Source organism: Cygnus atratus, chromosome 1, assembly GCF_013377495.2.
Source record: "Cygnus atratus isolate AKBS03 ecotype Queensland, Australia chromosome 1, CAtr_DNAZoo_HiC_assembly, whole genome shotgun sequence".
In the NCBI taxonomy this organism is placed as follows: Eukaryota; Metazoa; Chordata; class Aves; order Anseriformes; family Anatidae; genus Cygnus; species Cygnus atratus.
Genome location: NC_066362.1, coordinates 168,460,602 through 168,488,187, shown reverse-complemented (window position 1 = coordinate 168,488,187; position 27,586 = coordinate 168,460,602).

The following is a 27,586-nucleotide window of genomic DNA, read 5'->3' as shown; positions in this document are numbered from 1 at the left end:
CAACCATGATTTTTTCTGTAAAGCTGCTTTGCATCCGGTTTACCCCAGACTGTACTGGTGCATGGGGTTGTTCCTTCCCAGGTCCAGGATGGGGGCTGCACTTTCCTTTGAACATCATGAGATTCCTGTGAGATCATTTCTTCAGCCTACTGAGGTTCCCCTGATAGCAATACAACCAGCTGGTATATTAGCCACTTTTCACAGTTTTGTGCTGTCTGTAAATTTTCCGAGGGTGCCTGCTGTTGTATCATCAAGGTGTTAAAAAATAACGGCCCCCATATTCACCCCTGGGGTACACCACCAATGAATGAGCTCCAGATGGACTTTGAGGTACTGGTCAAAATCCTTTTAGCCCAGATGTTCAGAAACTTTTAAATCCACCTCACTGTCTACTTATCTAACACGTACTTTATAAGTTTGTCAACGAGGATATAGAATCATAGAATCACAGAATCATATGATGGTTTGGGCTGCAAAGGACCTTAAAGGTCATCTAATTCCAACACCCCTGTCATTGGAAGGGACACCTTCCACTAGATCAGGTTGCTCAAAGCTCCCTTCAACCTGTTTTTTTCTAGTAAGGACTTATGGGAGCTGAATTTATTTGTAGTATTTAGGAAAGTTATTTACTGATCTCATAAATCTAGATTAGGGTTCAATCTGGTGATGCTTCTAAGTGTTAGAAGGACCACTTTTATTTTGGTTTGGCACTCATATTACAGTTAAAACTACTTCACAAAGGATTACATTTTTAAAATCTTATATATAGCAGACCAACTTAATTTACTCAACAATGTGAGATATTGTAAACCTTTGCCAATGCCCCATGCTTAAATCCAAACCACAAAACAAACAAAAGGATTTATTGAACTGAAATGGAAAATGTCACTAACATTGCAGGAACTTGTGAATGTGATTCTGGTATCTTGAATTAACTGTTTTGTGAGAGAAGCAGGATAGGTCAGAGCTGTCCCTTTGTGTCTTTACAAAACAATCCGATAGGATTTGCTGATAGATTAAAGGGATTTCTAAACAACTGTGAGGTAATCCTATAAGACTCAATCACATGTAACACTGTCCTGCAGGATTTGTGAAGGGCTAAAACATTTTACTATAAGACCTGTAATGCTTCCTTCAGAAGCTATACAGAAATGCAAGTCAGACTCAGTAGATATTATGATGAGTACAAGTAAATGATATGTGAATATATACTCTGTATAACTGCCCCAATTTTTGTAACACCTGCATTCTAGTACTTACTCAAGAATAATTCATTCTGGATTAAAACAAAATATTATGCATTTAACCCCTCAGCCAACTTTCTTTTTTGTAGTTACAACTGACGTAAGAGAATTTTTCCAGATATATCCTGTAACATCACTTTATTTTTCAACCAACAATTGATACAAGGAAGACACTTTAAAAAAAATCATAGAATCATAGAATATCCCGAGTTGGAAGGGACCCATAAGGATCATCAAGTCCAACTCCTGGCACCACAAAGGTCTACCCAAAAGTTTAGACCATGTGACTAAGTGCACAGTCCAATCGCTTCTTAAATTCAGACAGGCTTGGTGCATTGACTACTTCACTGGGGAGCCTGTTCCAGTGTGCAACCACCCTCTCAGTGAAGAACCTCTTCCTGATGTCTAGCCTAAACTTCCCCTGCCTCAGCTTGACACCGTTCCTGCAGGTCCTATCACTGGTGATAATGGAGAATAGGTCACCTGCCCCTCCACTCCCCCTCGCAAGGAAGTTGTAGACTGCGATGAGGTCTCCCCTCAGCCTCCTCTTCTCCAGGCTGAACAGGCCCAGTGACCTCAGCTGCTCCACAGACGTCTTCCCCTCTAGGACCTTCACCATCTTTGTCGCCCTCCTCTGGACACTCTCCAACAGTTTAATGTCCTTTTTGTACTGTGGTGCCCAGAACTGCACACAGTACTCGAGGTGAGGCCACACCAGCGCAGAGTAGAGCGGGACAATCACTTCCCTCGACCGACTAGCAATGCCGTGCTTGATGCACCCCAGGATATGGTTGGCCCTCCTGGCTGCCAGGGCACACTGCTGGCTCATACTCAACTTGCTGTCAACCAAAACCCTCAGATCCCTCACTGCAGGGCTGCTCTCCAGCGTCTCGTCGCCCAGTCTGTACGTATAGCCAGGGTTGCCCCGTCCCAGGTGCAGGATCTGGCACTTGCTCTTGTTAAACTTCATGTGGTTGGTGATCGCCCAGCTCTCCAATCTGTTCAGATCTCTCTGCAAGGCCTTTCCACCCTCATCTGAGTCCACAACTCCTCCAAGTTTGATGTCGTTGGCAACTTTGCTCAAAACACCTTCTAGTCCTACATCCAAATCATTTATAAAAGCATTGAAGAGGACTGGCCCTAAAACGGAGCCTTGAGGGACCCCACTAGTGACCATCCGCCAGCCTGATGTGGCCCCATTTATCCACAACCCTTTGAGCCCTGCCCATCAACCAATTGCTCACCCATCGTATGATGTTTTTGTTTAGCTGTATGGTGGACATTTTGTCCAGTAGGATCCTATGGGAAACCGTGTCAAAAGCTTTGCTGAAGTCCAAAAAGATCACATCAGCTGGTTTCCCTTGATCGACTAGATGGGTGATCTTATCATAAAAGGAAATCAAATTTGTTAGGCAGGACCTACCCCTCATGAACCCATGTTGGCTGGGACCAATGACTGCATTGTCCCCCAGGTGCGCTTCAAAAACTTCAAGGATCATCCTCTCCATAATTTTACCAGGCACTGACGTGAGACTGACAGGCCTGTAATTGCTAGGGTCTTCTTTCTTACCCTTCTTGAAAATTGGCACAACATTTGCCAGCTTCCAGTCCAATGGGACCTCTCTAGATTCCCAAGATCATTGAAAAATAATTGAGAGAGGTCTCGCGATGACATCAGCCAGCTCTCTAAGCACCCTGGGATGAATCCCATCCGGACCCATGGACTTGTATGCATCCAGGTGGAGCAGCAAATCCTGCATATGTTCACGGCTGGTTGGGAGTTTGTCATTCCCACCGTCATGGTCCTCCAGCTCAGGGTACCCTGGGTCCCAAAGCCCATCATCAGTGTTGAAGACAGAGGCAAAGAAGGCATTAAACGTCTCTGCTTTGCCTATGTCATTGTCTGTGAGGAGACCCTCCCCATCTAATAGCGGACCTATGTTTTCTTTGGTTCTCCTTTTTCTGTTCACATATCTAAAAAAAACCTTTTTTATTGTCTCCCACAGACATGGCCAGCTTCAACTCTAGTTGGGCTTTGGCCACACGAATTTTCTCCCTACAAACACAAACAGCATCCCTGTATTCCTTCCTCATCGCCTGACCCTCCTTCCAGCAGCCGTACACTTTCTTTTTTCGTCTAAGCTCCAGTAGAAGATCCCTGGTCACCAGGCCGGCCTTCTGCCCCGCTTGCCTGACTTCCGATATTTTGGAATTGCCTGATCTTGTGCTTTTAGGAGGCAGTGCTCAAAGATTGATCAGCACTGATGGATGCCAATGCCTTCAAAAGCAGTTTCCCAGGGGACCTTGCTGACTAGTTCCCTGAAGTCTGCTTTCCCCATATCCAGGGCTGAAGTTTTGGTGACAGTTTTCCTTCTGTCACCATAAATTCTAAACTTAACCACTTCATGGTCACTATGACCGAGACGGCCACCAATTGCCACGTCTCCCACAAGACCCTCTCCGTTCTCCAGCAAAAGATCTAGGAGGGCACCTTTCCTAGTTGGCTCCCTTAGCACCTGCACCAATAAGTTATCATCTAGGTGCTTTATGAACCTCCTGGACTTGCTCGTGTCAGCTGTGTGGTGATCCCAGTTGACGTCTGGCAAGTTGAAATCCCCCATTAGGACGAGGGGAGTTGATCTCGAGGCATCTCTTAGTTCTGCAAAGAATAATTCATCGGCATTGTCGTCCTGGCCAGGTGGTCTGTAATAGACTCCCACAATGACATCCCCTTTATTTGTTCGTACCTTAATCCTTACCCAGAGGCTCTCAACTTTGCCATCGCCAACTTGAAGTTCCACACAGTCCAGCCCACGCTTCACATACATTGCCACCTCGCCACCTCGCCTACCCTGCCTGTCCCTCTTGAAGAGCCTGTAATCTATTGCAACACAGCAGCCACAGGACTCATCCCACCAGGTTTTACTTATGCCGATGATGTTGTAGGTGTGGGACTGGGCCAAGACTTCTAGCTCATCCATTTTATTCCTCATACTGTGTGCATTTGTGTAGAAGCACTTCAAATGTGCCTCCCTACACGCAGCACCTTGTGTAGTCGACCGAAGGGCCTCACTAGCCTCTGATTCTAGTCCCTCTGATTCTAGCACACCAACTCCTAGCTCATCACTGGCGCGCCTGGTTTTATCCCCTTCCCCCTTCAACTCTAGTTTAAAGTCCTATCTATCAGCCCTGCCAACTCCTGAGCAAAAATCCTCACCCCTCTCTGAGAGAGGCACATCCCATCTGGTGCCAGCAGGCCTGGTGTCGCGTAGACCTTCCCGTGATCAACTAACCCAAAGTTCTGCCAGCTGCACCAGTCCCGAAGCCACGTGTTAATGTGATGAGTCTGCTTGTCAGCATCAATCCCCCCTATCGGAAGGACAGAGGCAAACACAACCTGTGCCCCTGATCCTTTAAGTAGTCACCCCAAAGCCCTGAAGTCCCTTTTGATCGCTCTCGGACTTCTCGTTGCTACCTCGTCATTACCAGCCTGAAAGACCAGTAGCGGGTAGTAGTCAGTGGGCCGTACCAGGCGCTTGACTTTCTTAGCGAAGTCTCTCACCCGAGCCCCAGGGAGGCAACAGACTTCCCCGTGGGTTGGGTCCGGTCAGCACACTGGGCACTCTGTCCCTTTCAAAAGGCAGTCCCCCCTGACAATAACCCGTCTTTCTTTTTTGACAGCTGATGTAGCAATGCGGGGGATAGTTTGCCTTGCCTTAGGCATCCTCTCCAACTGGGACGGGCTTTCGTCTACTTCGTTGTTCTGACTGTCGTGTTCTAGACCCTCACACCTGTTATGTAAGGGTAGATGGGAAGGTGAGGTGGGCAGGGACAGGGCTCGCCTACCACCCCGAACAGGAACCTGCCTCCATTCCCCCCCTTGGCCTAGGTCTCCTCCTACTGCCTGGCGGGATGAGGGTACTTTTGTCTTCTGTGTAGCAGGAGACATTTGTGCTATGGCAGGCTCGTGAGTCTGTCTCAGAGAGGGTGGAGTACACCCCCACCAGTCAATTTCCCTCTCTGACTGACTCTCTGATACTCCTGAGCCTGCTCACCTCCTCCCGAAGCTCCGCTACCTGGCTGAGCAGCTCTTCAATCTGGGCACACCTGCCACAGGCATAGCCCTCGCTGCTGCTGTTGGATACTGACAGAAGACTCGGGCACATCCTGCAGCCCAAGACCTGGATGGCTGTGTGTTTCCCCGAGCCCTCCGTCTGAGTAGCCACATCAGTGACTGCGGCTGGAGAGGCTGCAAGAGATGCAGAGGCCATAGTTTTCTGCCTGGTTGATACCATGACCAGGTTCCTCACAGGCAGGTTACAAGTACCAAAGGGAAAGGCTGCTGCGAAAGAGCCGCGAGGGGCCCCCCCTTCTCGCTCTGCCTGCACGTACTGCCGCGCAAAGTGCCGTGCCCTGCCCTTCTGATGCACCACGCCCTGTTTGCCTGCCCTTTTCTCGAAGCTCCTGGTCGCTTGCACTCCCTAGGGGCTGCTTTTGAAAGGCCAGGGAGGGGGGGCTGCTGGCTCCGCCTACGCCTCGGCAGCCTCCCTTGGGAGGGCTGCTGGGCCCTGGTGGCTCCCTCGGCTGCTTCGAGTGGCCTCGATGCTGAAAAAAAAAGCCCTTCCTGTCTCGATCCGCCGCTCTGCTGCAGAACATGTCTGCGCCCAGAGCCGATCGCCTCGGCAAATAGATTTTAAAAAAAATCTATTTAAATAAAAATGAACAAGAATAATATTGTCTAACTTTATTATATAAATATAATGAACTATATGTTTATGTTTACTTAGACATATATAGATTCATTGTGATAGAGTGATCTCTTTGTTGTTTTAGGCAAAATGTTAAGTTTTAGGAATGCTTTACATTATTTGACCATTAACTTAGTTTGAAATAACACCCTAATAGCTCAAAGTAATTCTTATACATACACACACATATATATATGTATTTATGTGTGTGTGTGTGTGTGCATTTAACACGCTATTAGTCCTGCAATATAGTGTAAGACAGCTTGTATAACATAGGACTGTTAATTCCTGAAGGATGCAATTCTGGTGTTGCTTTGAAATAAAATAAAATAAATAAAATTAAAACCAAACCAAACCAAAACAAAAACAAAAACATTGTTTGTTTAGTTTATCCATTTAAGAATATTTTTTCTCCAATATTCAGACACCTAAAGTTATAAGACTACAAGAGGTCTCTGCTTTTGCAGTTGATGCATAAACTATCATTATAGTCAGTGAAGATATAGTTAGTACATCCAACAGAATCTACAGTTATTCATTTCATATTCACATTTAGTGTGACTCCAAAAATTGTATTGACTGTGATTATTGGCTTGACATAAGAATTTAATGAGATATGAAACATTCTAGATTATCTAATTCATGTTTAGCAGTAAGATATGACACAGGATTTCTGGGAGACCATGTGCTCTCTCAGACTGAAAACTGTAGCCCAGGAGGAATATACCAGGGCACCTCAGGTGAAACTTCAAGTGTTTCATTAGGTAACTAAGGCTTACATTTCCTGAAAGAATTAAAAAATCTAGCTCATTAATAGATTCCTAAGGTTTACAACGATATCTAAAATACTTGTGGAGCCCAGTACCTGAGGTATCCACATGCAGCTGACAATATGATGCAGGTTCCATGGACTAGCAGTTGGAGGTCAGGGAATTTCAATTGGCCCTAAGTGCTGAATTGAGACCTATATTGACCCAAATTTAGGTGACTAAATCTTTCCCTGAATTCCAGAGAATACAATGAGATGATGGTAAGTGAAGTTCAAATGGAACTCTAATTTAATTGGCAGAGAACTGTAAATGGTAAATGAGACTCTTCAAAACAGAATTTATAAATACATCAAACATTATTAGTTCATTGGCTTAATATGCCCTTGTTACTTTTTCCTTACACATCAGTTATTATGCAGTTATACTGAAAATGATGAATGAGTTCATGATTTGAGAATTAGGATGAGATTATTTCCCAACAAACAGTAACAAAATATATAATTCATGGGTTCATTTTTGGTCTAAGGGCTAGAGGGAAGAAATGAAAGAAAAAGGAATATCATGTGTGAAATGACATGTAACTTTATATTTGCTGAGTTCAAAAGCTGTCATGGGAAAGAGAATCAAATGTTTAAATTGTCTTATTTTTCAGTCATACCTAATTTGCTGTACACACACACACACACAAATAGACATCGGTAACAGCAACTACAAAAGAAAACAAAGGAAGGGATCATCAGAGTTCCCTGAAAAAAGTGAGAGTATTTCAGCAGGGATCAAGTGGCCTGAAGAGGTCTGATGGTCCCTGGCCTGAATATTTAAATTTAATAAAATATTATAAGGATAGGAGAAAAAAGAAAGAGCATTCAGGTAAACAACTGGAGCTTCATACCTTCAGTGGCAGAAACTTCTCTATAAGTAGAACTTTTTCTATTTACTTCAGAAGATTTATAAGAGAAGCTTCATATGAATGAGAAATAAAATTAAGTTTGTGGATAGCTTAGAGAAGATGCTCTACTGGTGGCAAACTCTAATGTGATCTTTAGCATGTATTGATGTTTTTCTACATGAGTTTAAAGATTTTACTGATCTTTTGAATAAATCTTTTCTTTTAATTTATGTTGTATCCTTTATATTTGCACTGCAGTCCGAGAGGAGTTGTTGGAAGAGGTCCTTGTACCTTGTAATATGAGGGAACAAAGCAAAATATCATAAGCAAGAAGTAGAGAATGGACAGTGTTTTTCACATTTTTGGGGCGGCAGAAGTAGGGCTACACTTACTACATTAAATAAATTAGACAAGGGATTAATCTCTTGTTCTAAGGCAAAATGGTACGAACCTGCCTTATATCCATATGCCTTAGTTTCTTCCCTAACAAAACAGAGTGGCAACATTCAAAGTGACTACTGAGAATAGTCTCTGAAAATATTATATATGTTAACACTGGTCAGATATGGCTGAAACCATGCAAGAAAGAGTGACAACAAAGAGCACAGATGTTTATATACTAATCATTATTATATACTAATCATCTTTGCCTTCAACCCATTTTAACTGCTAGACTGGTAATTAGCCAGTATTACAATAAATTCTGAGGATAAATGTGAAGAAGAAAATATTCACATTATTTCAAAAAGTAAAAATAAATTTATAGTCATATGGGAAAACGACAAACTGACACAAATTGATCAGCACACTCTGAAGTGTATACAACAGAAGATAGGAGAGATCTCTTGACAGTGGTGATATGGGGTAGAATCAGGCAAGAATGATTTTCTGTGTGTAACAGCTTTGGCTGGGATCGAGTCAATTTTCTTCATAGTAGCTTATAGGTGCTATGATTTGGATTTATGTCTAAAAACGGTGTCGATAACAAACTCTTCATTACTGCTGACCAGTTCTTGCACAGCTTCAAGGTCTTTTCTGCTTCTTGTGCTGCCCTGCCAGCAAGAAGGCTGGGAGTGTGCAAGAAGCTGGGAGGGGCCACAGCCATGATGGCTAATCCATACTGGCCAAAGGGGTATTCCATACCACATGGCATCATGCTCAGCAATAAAAGCTGGGAGAGAGAAGGAGCAAGGTGGGATGTTTGAAGTCATGGCATTTATCTTCCCAAATAACTGTTACATGTAATGGAGCAATGCTTTCCTGAAAATGTCTGAATATCTGGCTGCCAGTGGGAAGCAGTGAATGAATTCCTTATTTATCTTTGCTTGTGCTCACAGCTGTGCTTTACCTGTTAAACCATCTTTATCTCAACCCACAAGTTTTCTCACTTTTGACATCTGATTCTCTCCCCCATCCCATTGTGGAGGAGTGAGCAAGTGGATGTATGGGGCTCAGCTGCCTACCAGGGTTAAACCAAACATCGCAATGTGAGAAAATAATGTGAAATAAAATGAAACGTTTTCAAGAAGGATAATCTGAACAGGAATTCCAGAATTTAGAAAGGAGATGAAATTATTATATGAACATAAAACAATCTCAGGATAGGTAAAGAATTTTTGGATATATCAGATCAGTTCCTATTGCAGTAAAAATTAGAAGTATTTCATTTGCTTCAATATGGAAATGCCAATATACATTAAACGAGTTTGTTCCTTCTGCTTTGAACTGAGACCATTGTATAAAGGAGAAGTTATCTCATCAATTTTATTTGCTGTGGGATAAACTGTGCAACTTTTATAGTTTTATGTATCCAAATGTTTGTCTATGTACTTATGTTTCCTTTGGGGTTAAAAAACAAAACAAAACAAAACAAAAAAACACTCAGCACACTGCTGACAAATGTGAACAGATTGTCTTTGACCTTCTCTGCTCAAGTAGCACAATTAATTTTGACAGGTTTTCCTATGTGATGGACTGTTACACTCTGCTTATTTATACACAGCAAGAATGTGCCTTGTATTATTGGCTTTGCAAAGATTTTGACTTTTTATGTTGAAACTTTAATAATAGTTTATCATTCTGAAATACTGGTAAATAATTCTGCAAAACCTTTATTATGCAGATGAAAGGGTATTTTCCCTTTCTTATTATAGAATAGATTAAATCACATGGACTTCATTTTAAGATTGGCTGTAATTCCTTGTAATCTTAGCACGTTAGCAGCTAGGCCTGTTAGAAAGGCTAAGCCATTTAAGCTGGGCTTTGTACACTTTCAGTTCCTCTCAGTTACTTTTGGACACCTAAAGCACAGGCTTCTAAATATGAGGTTTTCATCCTTGACTTCATTAAAGTCAAATGAGGGGGAAAAGGGCACTTGGAAGGAGTAGCATGCAAGATCTATTTGGGTGTCTATAGTAATGTGAGACCAATCCTGAAAAAAGCATGTTTCCCTCCTTTAACTGTAAAGGGAGTGTAGGAGGATAACATTATAGATGTTTATGCTTGGCTGAAAAAACTCTATTCTGCTTCTTTAATAGTGTTGTAAAACCTGTGTTCTCAACTTTTTTTTTTTTTTTTGGTAGTTTTGGTAGTTGTGAATAGGCCTGGTTTCTTGTTAAATGTGGTCTTCTTCATCTTAACAATTGCCTTTTTCCTCCAAGTGGAGGTTATGCTTCCAAGTAATATGAAATTTATAATACGAAATTTATGAGAATCGAAGGTAATTAAAAACATGCTTCTCTTTTGCACAGCTCTGCAAAATTAGTTGCTTAATTGTCATGTGTGCTCTTCTCTCCCTTGGAGTTTATCTAAGATCATAACTATTCCCTTGATGATACTTGATTCTTCATCACCACTTGATCAAAGATGATAAAATACTTCATGAAAGTCCATGCAGTTGTGCTGTATTTTTTGTATCCTTTTTTTTTTTTTTTTTCCATGCATATATTCTTCCATAGTCTTTGACTGTTGCATCTTTGCTTGGGAACAGTTGTTTTTTTCTGTACAAAATCTCATTTTGTGACCATAGACTATTTCAGTGGGACAGAATATATGTACATCTATGTAGATGTGTTATCTTGGCAGAATAGGTTGGTATTGCAAGGGAATTCTTTCTGCTAGTTCAATATTAATTATGTTTATTGGCAGTCTTTATGATCACTAAGTCATGTTGTATATATTAATGTATAAATCAGTTAGTGACAAAATACTACATGTGGTACTCCACATTACTTATCAATTTATTTCCCTTTTATAACTTTTCTTATATATATTTTTTTTCTTATTTTTCTGTTATTGACATCAAGGCACTAGTGGGTATGTGTAGTCTGGGTTTTGAAAGTTATCTTATCCTAGGAGTAAGTGATGAAGTCAAACAAAGTCATATACAGCAGCACTTGTGCAGCGGCATGCCCCTTGTAATGGATGCAGACGCATCTACACTTGCTCCCATATCTGTCTGAAATTGAATTAATCTCTGATTACAGCTACTAATTCTTGTCTTCAGTTACAGATGATACTTCTTGCTGTTGACTGCCCAATTTCTTGTTTATGCTTCACATACTTTTAGGATTTTATTTTATTTTTTCTGTAACTTCTTTCATCACAATTTGCTCTGCAGTTTTCTCTTGCCTCACATAATTTTCCTTGAATAATAATAATAATTTCTCTTAAGTTCTCTTCTTTTTCTTTCATGACATTGAAATCTCACTTTCTTCTGGTCAACCAAATGTATTTATGTATTTCTCAAATATTCCAAGAATACCTTGTCTGGCCTTTCTTTGTGATATTTGTATCTTTTTTTTTTTTTTTTCTTTCAAGATTGATTGTTCCAATCTTTCATGAAATGGTTGTTGGTGGGTTTTCCTATCTAATGGTGATATGTATATATATATATATATATATGTACATATATGTATACCACCAGATGCCTGGTGATAGGACGAGAGGGAATGGGCTAAAGTTGCACCAGGGGAGATTTAGGTTGGATATTAGGAAGAACTTCTTTACCGAAAGGGTTGTTAGGCATTGGTTGAGTCACCATCCCTGGAGGTATTTGAAAGACGTTTAGATGTAGAGCTTAGTGATATGGTTTAGTGGAGGACTTGTTAGTGTTAGGTCAGAGGTTGGACTCAGCGATCTTGGAGGTCTCTTCCAACCTAGATGATTCTGTGATTCTGCAATTCTGTGAAAATAAAAAATGAACTGAGGTCAACTCTTCCCTGGTGGCTGCTATTATTGAGGATGAAATAATGAGGATGAAATAATTTCCCTTATTATTTCATGATTTATTTTTTTTTTAAACATGGTAGAGTCTTCCTAACCTGTAGGTCTTGATCTGAGTCTGATTGATTTCTGAACTCAGTTTTTATATGAAGGAATTTTGTTACATAGGCCTATCTTTGTTATTCATTAGTGAGTTCTGGTATATATTAGAATAACTATCCACAAATATGATTAGTATGTTTTCTGTGCTACTGTCAAGTTCACTGAATATTTGTGGAGACTTAAAGTGGAAACAAAACAAAACAAACAAAACAGTTTTCAAGCTTTTCTTTACAGTCTAAATTAACCAACAACTATGCTCTATCAGTCCATATATCCTTTACAGTACTTACTATCTATCATGCCCTTTCTCCATTTTGTGTGCTTCACGTTTCATTTTCATTTGTCTTACCCAAGACAGACAACCATCACAGTTTCTTGCTTGCAACTGTCTTTTTAGCACTCAAGCTCAAGAAATAAGTTGATAACTGCTGTTCTAGAGCAACTGAATGGCAGAGTGGCATTGGCACCTGCTCTGTACCTCTAATTAGGGAGTGCTTTTAAATTATAAATGCATCCAGAGACAAAGATATTGGCACATGTTTTAATAAATATAAAATATATAAATAATTTATTTTAAAAAATGTTGGGAACATGATGTTCTTCTCTTACGGATAAAATGATCTTGTGGGTCATGCTTTTACAATACTAAAATGCACTCGTAATTCATTACTTTTCGAAGACTGGGTAGGCGTTCTTCAGAGTTCAAAAAGAAGCATACAGGAAACTGTACTGTAGGCATGATTCATTATCTTAATGTTTTCTGGTTCCTTTTTGAAAATCTGTACGGTCATTCTTCATTAATTGCAGTTTGTTTTCTCTGCACAGAAATTGATCTCCTACTGAGGATTTTATCAAAATGCGTATATAGGTCTATGTCTGGCCTCAGACTCAGATGAACAGCTTTCCATTACACCAACAGACAACTCTGAAGACAAGGAGCCAGATCAGACTTGGAGCCAGGGCTCCTAACCCAAATACTGCATATACAATCTGCATAAGCAACTGGAAGTGAAAGATGGGGGCACAAGAATGCAACAAAAAGAAATAAAGCTGAAAACACATGCTTGAGTTGGAATGATTTAGTTTAAAGTGTGTTTTTTCTCTATAAATTTTCTTTTTCCAAATATTTAACACTATGCTGTCATGGACATTGACATTTCACCACCTTTTGGAAAAGTATGTTATACTATAACTGCTACTTAGACATATTTTACTGGAAAGTTCTGTTTTTAAGTATCTTGTTGCTTAGAATTACAGAGTAAGACTTCTGGGGGATACATAAAGGGATAAAGGCATTCAAACAATTTGTGAAGAAATCACAGAGAAAAACAGTGCTGTAGATACAACTGACTTCAAACAAACAAACAAACAAAAAAAAGGTGAAGGATAAATACTGCACTGCTGATTCACCAGTTCTAGGAACACTTTAGTAGATGAACTAGTTTTTCTCCATCCTTCATGATATTTTCTTATAAATAGATAGAGTATTGTGATACTTTATCACATTTGAATGTTCTTTCATAGGTAGAAATCAATATTTATTTTTGCTGAATGTGTACTAAATTTTTAAGTGGCTTATATGGAAGAATAAAAATCCTAGATGACATCTTAGCAATTTATATTTAAAGATAAGAACTGCTAGTACTTTCACAACATAAATTGTGGTCAACCCATGTGGGAATATTCAACAAAAAGCTTACCACAGTCTTACTGAAATTAATGATAGTTTTCCCTTTGACTACACTGCTAGTAGGATATTATTGCATAAACAGTATTTATTTATACAGACACATAAGAAATATAGTGCCACTGTTCATCGGCATGCTTCCTGTGATTTACAGGGCACTTTGTCCTGTTTCACAGAGTGTGTATATATCAGAATGGAACCAGGAAAGCCCATAGTTTAAGAGGACTTTGACATTACCAGAACAAGCTTCTCAAATAAATACCAATGTTCTTTTTCAGAATACAACTAGAAAGCTGTCAGGTAGTCCATATGGATCATGAACCTGAAGGTAATCCTGTAATTCAGCCTGCTATAGTGGAATCTCTGAGTTCCTCCAACATAGCAGCGAAACAAGGAAAAGTATAACACTGAAATTGCTTTTATTTTTGTTCTTTTTGTCTTTTTTTTTTTTTCCTGGAAATAGTGTCACAGTTTCAGTACTGCTTAGTAGGTGAAGGACACATATGTATACAAACATGCACAAGATCATATATATATGTATTCAGATAAGTAAAAGGATTTTTCTTAAAAAAAAAAAAAAAAAAAAAAAAAAAAAAAGAGTTCCATAGCTAGTGAAGTGTATCATTTTGCTTAGGTAAGAAGCGATATCTTTCTTCTAATAAATTACTGAAACACAAAGATAGAATTCCTGTTTTGATTTTGTTGATTTTGTTTTCAGTCTGCAGGGCCAAAATGTGCAATGCATGAGACAATAGTTTTATTGAAACAACAGGATATGATTATAGCACTGAAGTGTATTTCACAATGCATACATATAAAAACTAAAAATCAAGGTTACACCTACCACCTTAATGTTGCCATTTCCTGACTTCTTGGTATTTAACTCCGCAATCTTATTTTCTATTAATGTGTTTTTAGACTAGATCATATTGTTTGACTCTTTGCAAAGGATTCCACATGTTAATGATAAATATAAAGCCAGGGCATTCTGAACTATGGGTGCTTGACTTTCAGTGACAAACAGCATTTTAAAGCCTTTAAAGCCCACAATGTCAGAACCGATGTACTTACAGAATTAATGGCTATGGGAAAACTGATACACTATGCACAACTTTGCTGGTTATCAGTGAAGAGTAGGTAGTTTCTCTTTTCAGGAAAGATCAATGTCATCATCTATTGGCTGTTTTCCACAAAAATTCTAGTGTTGCCTGTTCTGCCCTTTGCAATGAGGGCACTCTTCTCTTACACTCTCAAACCACAGTGTAAGAGATTTTTACACTCCAAGATCAACAGTAATTCTGCAAGGATTCCCTTCTAGTCTTGAAAGTCAAGTTCCAAAATAAGCAAGTAAGCAAGCAGTCCTTCCAAAAGGATCTCTAATGTTGGCTGAAAAGTGATATTCACCTTAGCAGGATGAATCATACCAATAGGAAATAAGGGCTAATTTGAAAACGCTGTGTTTCCTAGAACAGCATTTGTTCACAGAAAAATCTATTTGATTTGACTAGAACCATCAGTACAAACCATAATTCACTAGCAGATATTAGACATTTGAAGTCTGAATCTGCATTTGCAAGTTGTCAATAAGCTTTGAGGCTATAAACTTCAGATTTTCATCATTTTACACTTCTGTCAAATCCTGCTTTCCTTATAAAGCCTGAAGCTAACAAAGTTGACAAAGGCCTAATTCACATTCTTTCTACCCTTAGGCATTTTTCCCCACTGTTGATGCTAAAAAGGATTTAGATAAACTGCCACATTTGTTACTGTGAATTCCTCACACCCTGTACATATGAATACTGGCAACTGCACAGTAATAAATAAATAAATAAATAAATATTAAAGATTAAATACAACTGTTTTGTCTTCAGTGAAGATTAAAAAAGCCCACAGAATTAGCTTACTTTTGAAATAATTTCTTTGACTTTACTTTCTGTTATTAATGACTTCACAAATAAACAAACATTTTACCCTTATGTGAACAAAGCATAGACACTTTAACATGAGACTAACTTAATTATATTGAAAAGTCCCTAGATTTCAGATGAACTTTTCATTTATTTAATGTGAAGGTCATGTTTCAGTTGCCTTCTCAGAACAGGGGCTGAAAAAGGTCATTCAGGGTGTGCTCAGACTATGTAGCTATGATGACTTAACATGCAGCCAACAGAAGTGGCAGTCCCTTTAATTTTTCCTTCTCCTGTTCTTGTTTGTGCACCTTGTCCAGGCAGTTGTTTTAGCTTGTTAAATCAGCAATTTTTACTTTTATTTTTTAAATATTATGCTTAAGATAATTTCTGCCAGATTAGTGAGTTGAATCAGCTGACCATGTACTTAACCAAGCACAAAAGGCATCTATAAAAAAGAAAAATAGAAGAGAATATGGGGGAAGTGACAAAAAAAAAAAAAAAGGTGACCTTCCATTCTGGTGAGCTATTACATGGGCTCAATTGTGTTATCTACAGCTTCCTTCAGATAAGATGATGTAAAAATAGTGGAAACGAGGTAACAGTGTAAAATCACTTATGTCTTATTTTATTCCTAAATCAGGGTTTAGTGACTCCAAATTTCTTTAAATCAAGTTAACATCACCAAATTACCAATTTAAAATAGATGTTCCCGTCTGTTCTCTGGGACTAACAGCTGAATTTTCATATACTCTGACCTTTCAAAGCTTATGCTTATTTTTTCATAGAGTAAGGAAAGCTGAGTTGTGAATGACATGTTGCACAAATAATGAAGAATAAAATTCCAGATGAGCTTTGTTCATGACATTTTCTTTCCACATCCAGTGGGAAACTTAATTATGTGTTTCTTTTTAATGTTAGTAATTATATTCTAGTCTATGGGCATGATTCGGTGCTTTAAGTTATATCTGTGGTTAAGCGGTTTGCTAGGCAGGAGACAAGTTTTTCATGTCTCATGTATCAGAAGGAACAACACTAATGAATGAAAACTTACTTTTAAGTTAATAACTTATGCAAGTGGTCTTTGAATTTCAAATACTTTATACTAATTTCAATATAATTTCAAATACTTTATACTAAATAAAATATGTGGTATCAGAATATTGCTATTTCTTTTGCACCTTTAATAAAATGCCTTCTTTATGCTAAACCTTGGGCAGTAATCTAGAAACAAAAATCATTTAGCTTTGCTATGCTTTATTAGTTGTCATTTAACACTAGTCTGAATAGGATTCACCAAGAAGTCCCTGAAAGACTCTCAGAATGACTGAAGAATCTATGCAGCACTAGCCAGATGGTCATAAACACTTCAAAGAATTGGACAAACCAATCCAGCAGGAATGGTGAACACTCTGGTTCTTGAAAATTCATAGAGGATATGACCATGATATTTGCTACACAACTGAATTATAAATTAATACATTATTAATAATTATAATAATTATTATTGGATAATCTGGTGGTGGACAAAACCCTGTGATGTGTAGTAAGCACTCCCATCCTTCAGTAACTTCAAAAAACTCAGAAAAGTCTTAGTTATTTTTAATTAATTGAAAAGTATTTTAATAGCTTTTCAATATAACCTTCAATTCTCTTTCCTCCTGGGAGAGCAAATAAATGAATATTATTTTTTCTGGAAATAGTGCCAAGGTTCTCTAACTTATCATGAAGAAAAGCCACCACTGTTACCACTTTTCTGCAATATTTTACTAAATATTGTCCCCATTGGTCCCCATTATTATTATAATATAATATATATATATATTATATATATGTATAATCTGTCTTCTCAGTTGGCTTAGATATCTACTTTCTTGAAATAAACTTGGTAGGATATAGTTTATCCTTATAAAATACATAAAATAACAACAATAACAAAAAAGAATAGAATAATGAAACAACTCAATTTTTTATTGTTTTGAAGAGATAACATAGGAACCAGTTATGCAATAAATTTGTGTTTCTTCAAATCCTGTATTTTTTCACAGACCTCATAAAACTCTGGAGTGTCTTCTGCCCCTGATGAGCTAAATCAGTGTTTGTTACTTTAATAAGTCATGACTTGTGTTTACTGCGCAAGTCCTTTTAATACAATTGGAAATGAGTACTCCTTTTGCATTTGGATGACAACTGTCTACCTTCTTTTCTTTTATTACCATTCTTTCTGATGTACTGTAGCTTTGGAAGAACAAGGGAAACAGTAGATCCATTTCTACAGTGACACTATCTGACTTCACTTTCTCCCCTAAGAGAGATAAAGAAGGAGACATTTATTTCAATTTGGTTAAACATAACTATTTTTAAAATTCTTAAAAAAAAAAAAAAAAAGAATTGGGTTTTGAGACTATTGTTATTACTAGCTACCTTTATAACACAGATATGTAGGTCCTTGTATCAGAAAAAGACTACATTTACAAATGGATTTGGGAAATACAAATCTGTTTTATATTAAGTGAAGCAGGGACTGAAGTTTACATCATTCACATCTGATAATGATGAACTGCTAGTTAAGGACCAGAACCACATTCACTCAGTTCTTCTATGTCTACACCAAAGAATATTCACTTATTTTCATGAGTTCCTTTCAACAAAAGGTTGGTACCTGTAGTACATCTGGAGAGAATCAATAGAGACAGAAAGCTTTTTTGAGTGTGTTTTATGGTTTTTTTTTTCTTTCATCACTTGATTCTTTAGGATGAGATGAATAATGAGGCAAAGTTCTCGTTTCTTTGTATTATCTGTAATTATAGCTTAGTGTGACTAGCTCAGATGTAGGCATACGTATTATAAATATCTACATGAGATCAGATGAATTCCACCCTTTTTGTCTCTGAAGTCTTTAATAGGATGGTTTGGCAGTGCTTCCTCTTTGCTTCAGATAGTCTACAACCTGAAATTGGGATATCTTGTATCTTCTTGTATGACCATAGTATGAAACTAACTCCTTTTGGGCAATGGAAATAATTTAAACTTGTTTTTCCATGCTCAGAATGAGGGGATTTTACTCCTATATTACTACATTTTACAACCAGAGGTCTAAAATAGGTTATTGTTGAGTTTTATTTTGGCTTGTTAACTCCCCCAGTTTCAAATGAAGATGCACAAAAAGGCAGAAGGAAGACTATGTTAGAAAATTTTACTTGAATTTTTGGTAAACAAAAAGGTTGCAGTGAGAATCTGAGAAATCAGATGGCAGTTTTAGCAGACAAGTGGTTTCTTGTGGATTAAAAGTGATTTACAAAGGTAATTTCTTTCATCTTCTATTGTGTTAAAACAAGTTCATAGTAGTCCAGTCATGCTTCTGAAAATCAGCCAATTTTTCCAAAGCTTATAGAAAACTGATATGCAGATCTTTTAAAGGGTTGATGTCTGCCTCAATCACAATTATGCTGAGAACACTTGTGCTCACATGACAGTATCAATTTGAAAAAGTAGGCGACATTCCCTTAAGTTAAAGCTGAAGGTATAAATAGTATGTGCACCTTTAAAAATGCCTTACACCCACAGAGCATTTAAAGAATGGAGCTTTTTAGAGAAGAATGCAATTGCCAAAATTGTAAGATTAACTGCAGGGCTAAGTAATTTCCAATTTCTGTAATGTTAAAACACTCACCTTTTTTCTTTATTCAGAATATTAGAGGACTTTATAAAATGTTTTCATCAGCATATATTACATGAGTAGTTGTAAAGCACAAGGTCTTTCCTTATAGTTCCTTACTCCTTGTTTCACATAATGTTAAAATAAAATTAAACAAACAAACAACAATGCATCTATTTCTGGAGGTAAAATTATTCTGATGTTTGATATCTTCTGTAAGTAAAGTGAATATATAGTAAAACCACACTGAAAACTTGCATTTTCTGATGAGATAGTTTTGAATTATTTTGGAGCAGCTGCAGTATCAAAGCTTAAACTCCAGAATAAAAATAATTTATCAGTTTTATGACTTTGTGGGAAAAGAGTTGTTCTTAGGTAAACAATGCAAAGGTATGTGGTATGAATCTGTGTATTAGATATAAACCACATTGACATTTTAGTCCTTTTCCAATGTAGCAATGTGTTGGACTTGCATGGTATGGTTTTGGTAGTGGGGAGGTTATGCTTTTGGTAGTGGGGAGACTGCGGGTGTAGCCCCTAGGAGAAGAGTCCAGAAGCTGCCTCTTACTAGAGAAAGAGCTAGTTCCGGTTGGCTCCAAAACGGACTAAACACTGGCCAGATGTGAGCCAATAAGCAACACTGGTTCTACTTCTGTGAGAGAATATTTAAAAACAAGTTAAAATGCTGCACAAAAGCAGCTGGGAGAGAACAAGAAATTAGAAACAACCCAGTAGACATCAAGGTCAGTAAAGAAGGAGAGGGAGGAGGTGCTCCAGGCACCAGAGTAGAAGCCTCTGGGAAGGAGGCTGCAGCCCATGGAGAGCCCCCGCAGGAGCAGGCCCTGGGCTGGAGCTGCAGCCTGTGGAGAGGAGCCCACACAGGAGCAAGGGGTCTGGGGGGAGCTGCCGCCCATGGGGGACCCATGCTGGAGCAGTTTGCTCCTGACGGATGGGCCTCATGGCACGGAACCATACTGGATCAGTTCTTGAAGAACTACAGCCTATGGAAAGTCCACAGAGGCTCAGTTCAGAAAGGATGGCATGCCATGGGAGGGATTTGTGGTTTTACCCTGGTGGGCAGCTAAACTCCACTACAACCACTCATTCCCCAACCGCAAAGGGAAAAGGAAGAGATAATATGATGAAAAAGGCACAGGGGTTAAGATAAGAACAGGGAGATCACTCACCAATTATTGTCACAAGCAAAACAGGCGCAACATAGGGAGATTAATATAATTTATTACCCATCACTAGCAAGCTAGAGCAGTGAGAAACTAAAAGAAAACTGAAAACACCTTCTCCCCATCCACCCTCTTCCACCTCCTCCCCAAAAGGCACAGGGGAATGGGGAACAGGGACTGCGGCCAGTCCCTAATGCTATGTCTCAGCTGCTCCTTCATGGTCACTCTGCCCCTGCTCCACATGGGGTCCCTCCCACGGGATGCCATCCTTCCAGAGCTGATCCTATGTGGACGTGATTCTATGATTCTATGATTCAAGAGCTGCTCCAATATGGGTCCATACCACGGGGCCCATCTGTTAGGAGCAAACTGCTCTAGCACGGGTCCCCCACGGGCAGCAGCTCCCCCCAGACCCCCTGCTCCTGCGTGGTCTCCTCTCCACGGGCTGCAGCTCCAGCCCAGGGCCTGCTCCTGTGGGAGCTCTCCATGGGCCGCAGCCTCCTCCAGGCTACATCCACCTCCTCCACCATGGGCAGCAGCATGGAGATCTGCTCTGCTGTGGCACACCGTGGGCTGCAGGGGGGAAAGTTGCACTACCATAGGCCTCTCCACAGGCCGCAGGGGAACTTCTGCTCCAGTGCCTGGAGCACCTCCTGCCCTCCTTTTGCACTGACCTTGGTATCTGCAGGCCTGTTTCTCACTCCTCTCACTCCCAGCTAAAGTTGCACGGCTTTTTTTTTTTTTTTTTCTTTTCCCATCTTAAAATGTGCTCTCATGGAGGCCCAACCAATGTTGCTCACTGCTCAGCTGTACTCAGCTCTGGCCTTTTGGAGCTGGCTGAAACTGGCTCTTATTTAGCATGGGGCAGATTCTGGATTCTCCTTGCAGGAGCCACCACTACAGCCCCCCTGCTACCAAAACCCTTCTCCATAAAGTCAGTACAGAACCCCAGGCTGGAGCAGGGGAAGAGAGTGAAGATGAAAGAGTGGCAGATGACAAAGTGTTATGGACAGACCGCAACTTCCATTCACCCTTCCCCTTCACCACACAGGGGGAGAAGTTGTTTTTAGTTCTTAGTGTTCGCTGAGTTTGTTTTGCTTGCGACTGATGAGTGTTCTCCCCATCCTTATCTCAACACGAGTCTTTTTTTATTATATTTTGATCCCCTTTTCCTTTTGAGGAGTGGCATTGAGAGAGCAGTGTGGTGATGCTTAGCTTCCCGTTAGTGTTAAACCACCCCAGGGAAATACTATATATTAAATTTATCATAAAAGCACAGAAAGACAGGTACAATTTTAATGCAGTGGATAAAAACCCTCCACAACAATCCAAGCATTTAGTTATTTTAAATCAAATAGCTAATTAAACCTTCTAGCCTGAACCGGACAGTATAAGTAACAAGATCACAACCTTTTTGGCAAAGGAAATTAATTTCTAGTAATATAAGTGAAATTAATTTGTTTTATTAGTTACAAAATGCCAAAGACTACTACTCCTGTCAGAGTCTGGTTGATCACAAAATACAGATTCACATTTCCTTTTCCTAATCAGAATATCTATGCTCATCACTGATTGTATAATACAGAGTTTCAGTGAATAAATTGTAAGCTTATACACATTATCCAGCATATACAAGTAGGTGTGCTTGTCCATGATTATTTATACAATAGTTTACATGTAGCCATAAGCACATAGTATTCAATCATGCAGAATAAATGTTGAGCTGTTGAATATACTGAATATCAATTCATACAGTAGAGATTATGATATTAAATATTACTCATAGTTATTGAATCATTAAATAGTGGTCCTTACACTTACATGTACACTTCTCAAAAAAGTTATAGCACAATACCCATCAGTTAGATGAAGCGGGGATTATTCTCTTCCAGTAGGGTTATATTTTGAGCTTTTATATGTATTTTTAATTTCAAAACAACTACTCAATATAATTGCTTCATACAATCATTAGATGGATATAAATGAATTTCTTTTTTTTTTTTTTTTTTTTTCTTTTAATGTGAAAGAAACTATATTAACTAAGGGTACTATTTAAAGAATATTTTCATCATCATGAAAAGCAGCTATCATGTTAAAAAAATTGTTCTGAATAACAAAAGAATCTAAACACACCCTGAATTAAAATTCTGAATCTGGACCAAGTCTCTTACATTATACTGAACTAAACTTCATGAGTCTGCATATTTATATATATGTGTGTGTGTGTAAAATATATATATATGCCTATGTATATATGTGTGTATAATCAGTAATAAAATAGAATATTATTGAAGTATCCATTGCTTTGTAGAATGCTGCTGCTTCTGACATGTCAAAATAAAACATTCTGTAAATATCTATTGAATTATACCACATAACAGAGCTGCATAATCACATTTATAATGTGTGCTTTTAAAACAAGCCATGAAATGTAATCTTCTCCTAGCTTTATCTAATATTTTTGTCTCCTACATTATCTTGGTTGTATCTTCCATACTTCTGAAATAATATATTACTCATTTTGTTATTACTGTGATTTAGGAATTAGAAAGTTAAATGGTTACTTAAAAACATCATGGAGTTATGTGTATATACAAACCCTTATTTAAAGAGTATAATGAGAATTAAAATATCTTTAAAAAAAAAAAAGGAAAGAAAAAAAATCACATGAAAGGCTTCTCAGTATTATAATTTTATTATAAAAACATTTTCTTAATCTAGTTTCTTATCTATAATTGTACATTATCAATGGCAAACTTGTCTGATTTATTCTCATTATTTAAGTCATTTTAGTATTATTATAAACATTTTTTTGTGTTTTTTTGTGATTTTGTGATTATTAGGATTTTAATTTCAATTATGACTTTTTCCATATAATATAGCTTTTATCCTAAATGGGAATAATTTTTCAGCTAGCAAAAACTCCCTTATGGTCTGTTTCACTAGGTGTTCATTTGTGCTCATCTATAACTAAAATTTGAGCCTTGTTTCTGCTTTTTAGAAAACAAATTATTTTCATACTTTCTAGAGAAATATTCACTTTATGTGATCCAGTTTTCTGAATAGTTTCTTCACTTCGAAGCAATGAAAGCTGAATACTCTATGTATTTGTGTATTCAAATGTGTGTATGTGTATACTAACAGACATCTTTGAAAATATGTGCTATATATCAGCTTAGCTTTTCTAGCATTTCTTCAAAACCTGAAACACTTAAAAATATTTATCCTAGATTAATAAAATGTTCTGCTTTTCCTCTTTCACTTATAGTACTGTGAATTGGCACGTATATATGTGTATACATACAACTTTAACAGAAGTTATGTGAAGGGATTTAAATGGCACTGAAAAGACTGGAAAGACCACATCTGTAAAAACATTTAATGTCAGGCATATGAAGGTGCTGTTAAGCCTACTGTCTGAAATGCCATTTGCAAAAGTGATCCAGGAGTTGAACCTCCTTATGACATGAAAGTATATAGCACCTAACTGTTTTAACCATCTTATCCTTGCCTTTTTTCTTTACTCATGTTCTGCAATTAGCTGTGATGGAATTAGAATACTAGTTGAACTGACCTTATACCTGAGCTAGTATGGATGCTCTTTTATTAGATGATTAACCAACAATAAATAACTTTGGAAACACTGAGATGTAGATACCCACATGAGATTGGCATTTTTCCCTAGAAGTTACATGTCTAAAACTTGTAATGGCTTGAAATGAAACTGATAAAGGTTATAGAAAGGTTTAGCTGTATCAAGCATTAATCAGGCTTCATTGTATTGCTCTTAAATCTTGTTTGTCACTAACGTAACATTTAAAAAAAACAAAAACAAAAACAAAAAAAAAAGGATTAGTCCTAATAGGTGTTGGGATGAAGCTTTTCTGTCTCTGTAACTTGGTCATAACCATTGCTAAGAGTTAATTCAGCTCAGAGCTTTCTCTAGCTGCTTCTATTTTGTGTTGACTTTCAGAAGAGACTACCAAAGGTTCTAGTAATTGGATTTCTTACTTTTGATTCAACCACAGCATATGCAATGATGTCAGTAAAGGAAAGATTACTGAACTGTCATGGATGACCTTAGATGACTCATTCAAGTAGCTTTGAATTGCAAGAGGCACTCTATTGTCATTGACAGAGCTCTGTTTGCTCATGAGCATGGTAAAGCTGCTGTTTTGGAGGCCATGCTGACTGGTCCTCACTGAAGTTTGTATAAACACCAAACTGAGTTTGAGAGATCTATACATGTCTTCTCAGTTATAGGTCCCATAGATAGGTATTCAGTCATGGGACTAATACCAAAATTTCAGGTAATTTAAGCCTAGGGCTTTATTGGACTGAAGATGTGAGTGCTCTGAGGCAATGGTGTACCTCTTAAAGGGGAGTCAGCATGCAAGCAGATCAAGAACTACAATTTAGCACAGTCTCCCTCTTAACTTAGAGAGATGTAGATAGATTTAACAATCTCAGCATCATATCTCTTCTGCACTATCCTGGAGCATTGCTAAGGCTCAGGAAAATGTCTGTTTGTTTTGGTAGGCTCTCTTAGCCATCCTCTTGAAGAAACTTCTCTCATCTTCCTTCAGGTCTCAGCTCTATTTATATGGATCTTTAAAGTTTCCACCTCATCTTTATTCTTTGAAATCCATGCTTTCTTATTTCTGTTCTGTCAATGACAAGTGAAAAAATGTAGACAGGTTGTGGTGTGATCAGTGTTCTCATAGAAGTATTTCTACAATAATTTTGTAATTGTATTAATCAATGGAATACAGCTTCCAAATTACATATTTTTCCACAAGAAAAATTGTGCAAGAGGAACAATACTGTATGTGAATACAGAAAGCACTGGAGAAAATAGTATTTTTTTTTTTTTTTTTTTTTTGTATCAGAGAATACATAGCAGTGAATTGTAGAGCAAAGCAGAATCCCTTTTGAGTTTGTTGATGTGAGAATATATTGTGTGTTCTGACTACATAAAAAAATCCAAATTTTTGGCTAGGAATAAAAAAGGTGGAAAAAATAAAAAAAAAACAAAGCCTAGGTGCCTGACAGAATCTCAGGTAGCCAGCAAAATATAGTACTAAACAGATCAGGATATAAGAGCAAGCACTCACATCCTCTTATCATTAGAGAAGGGTGGCAGAAAAAAAAAGTGTCATTTACACATACACTTTGTTCCACTTGAAAGTTTATAGAAGTTTGAGGCATCAAAACACTTAAATTATTTGGAGAACCCAATCTAGCCTGCAAGTCTACAGTAATTATCACTTTCTTTTGCTGAAGCAAAATTTTCATTCTTGGGAGTACACTTCAACAGTCAATAGGATAAATAAGATGTTACGTAGTTGTTTTTGTTCTGTTTTGTTTTGTTTTGTTTTGTTTTGTTTTGTTTTCTTCCTGAAACAACTGTGATTAAGGCACAGCTAAGGGTACAGACTGTTCTTACTTGGTGCTGTGGAAGAATTTGGCCATAACTATGCAGTTCTGGCATGGCTCTTGGGCTCTGGACAATGGTCCCCTTCTCTTATTTTCTAGATATAGGAATATAGAATCAATGTCCAATCTTGCAGGGATAGGACTAGAAAAGGCAAGGCCAATCTTGAGCCAGAAATAAGAGCAAATCAGTGGAAGGAAAAATCAAATACAACACGTATAGACAACAGGTGCATTTCCCAACAGCACTTTAGCAAGTGTTATTTCTGTATATTGTTTTAAAGACTGCCATAATTACTTGTAGCAAAAGATTTTGCACATGGTTTTTAGCTTGAAAGGAAACAGCTAACTATATATCATAATACCTCAGACTTTTGCTTTAAGTGATAAAAAAATGAAACAAGCAAACAAACAGATCTGTATTTAGAACTCTTACGACTGGTTTTCATCACCTGATACAGCTGCATTCTTTGACACTCTTTTTTCACTGTTAGATATTGCTTTCCTGTTTCACATATTTTTAAATATATGTATGTAAATACATTTAAATATTTTTTTTCTTTTTGCATTATTAGATAATTTTCCTATATTATTATAGGATTATTTTTCCTGTAATTTGGGGGGTAAAATTACTAAGTTTTCCTTTTTTTTCTTTATTGCAAGATAATTAAAATGTTAATGGCATCTGCTAAGAAAATTAAAAGAATATAAAGGCATAAAGGAATAATAATAATAGTAATGTTATTAATAATAGACAATATTGATATAAACTGAAAATTTATTGTTATATACCTGAGCCATCCAGTTGTCCTGGTTTCAGTTAGGACAGGGTTAGGACTGGGAGCATGGTCCCACCCGGAGCCTCTGGCAGAAAGAACCTGGGGAAACTCGAGGTCGACCCCTGGGGTTTTGGAGTCGGGGATACAGAGGATCTGAGGCCCGCTATACCCCAACCGAAAAGGAGATATTGGCAGCATATGAAGGAGTTCGATCTGCTTCGGAAGTGGTCGGTACTGAAGCGCAGCTCCTCCTGGCACCCCGACTGCCGGTACTGGGTTGGATGTTCAAAGGAAGGGTCCCCTCTACACATCATGCAACTGATGCTACATGGAGCAAGTGGGTTGCACTGATTACTCAGCGGGCTCGAATAGGAAACCCCAGTCGCCCAGGAATCTTGGAAGTGATTATGGACTGACCAGAAGGCAAATACTTTGGGATATCATCAGAGGAGGAGGTGGTCCGTGCTGAAGAAGCCCCACTGTACAACAAGCTAGCAGAAAATGAGAAGAAATATGCCCTGTTCACTGATGGGTCCTGTCGTATTGTGGGAAAGCATCGTAGATGGAAAGCTGCTGTATGGAGTCCTACACGACGAGTTGCAGAAGCTGCTGAGGGAGAAGGTGAATCGAGTCAGTTTGCAGAAGTGAAAGCCATTCAGCTGGCCTTAGATATTGCTGAACGAGAAAAGTGGCCAGTTCTCTATCTCTATACTGATTCATGGATGGTAGCAAATGCCCTGTGGGGGTGGTTACAGCAATGGAAGCAGAACAACTGGGAGCGCAGGGGCAAACCCATCTGGGCTGCTGCATTGTGGCAAGATATTGCTGCCCGGGTAGAGAACCTGGTTGTAAAGGTACGCCATGTAGATGCTCACGTGCCCAAGAATCGGGCTACTGAAGAACATCAAAACAACCAGCAGGTGGATCAGGCTGCTAAGATTGAAGTGGCTCAGGTGGACCTGGA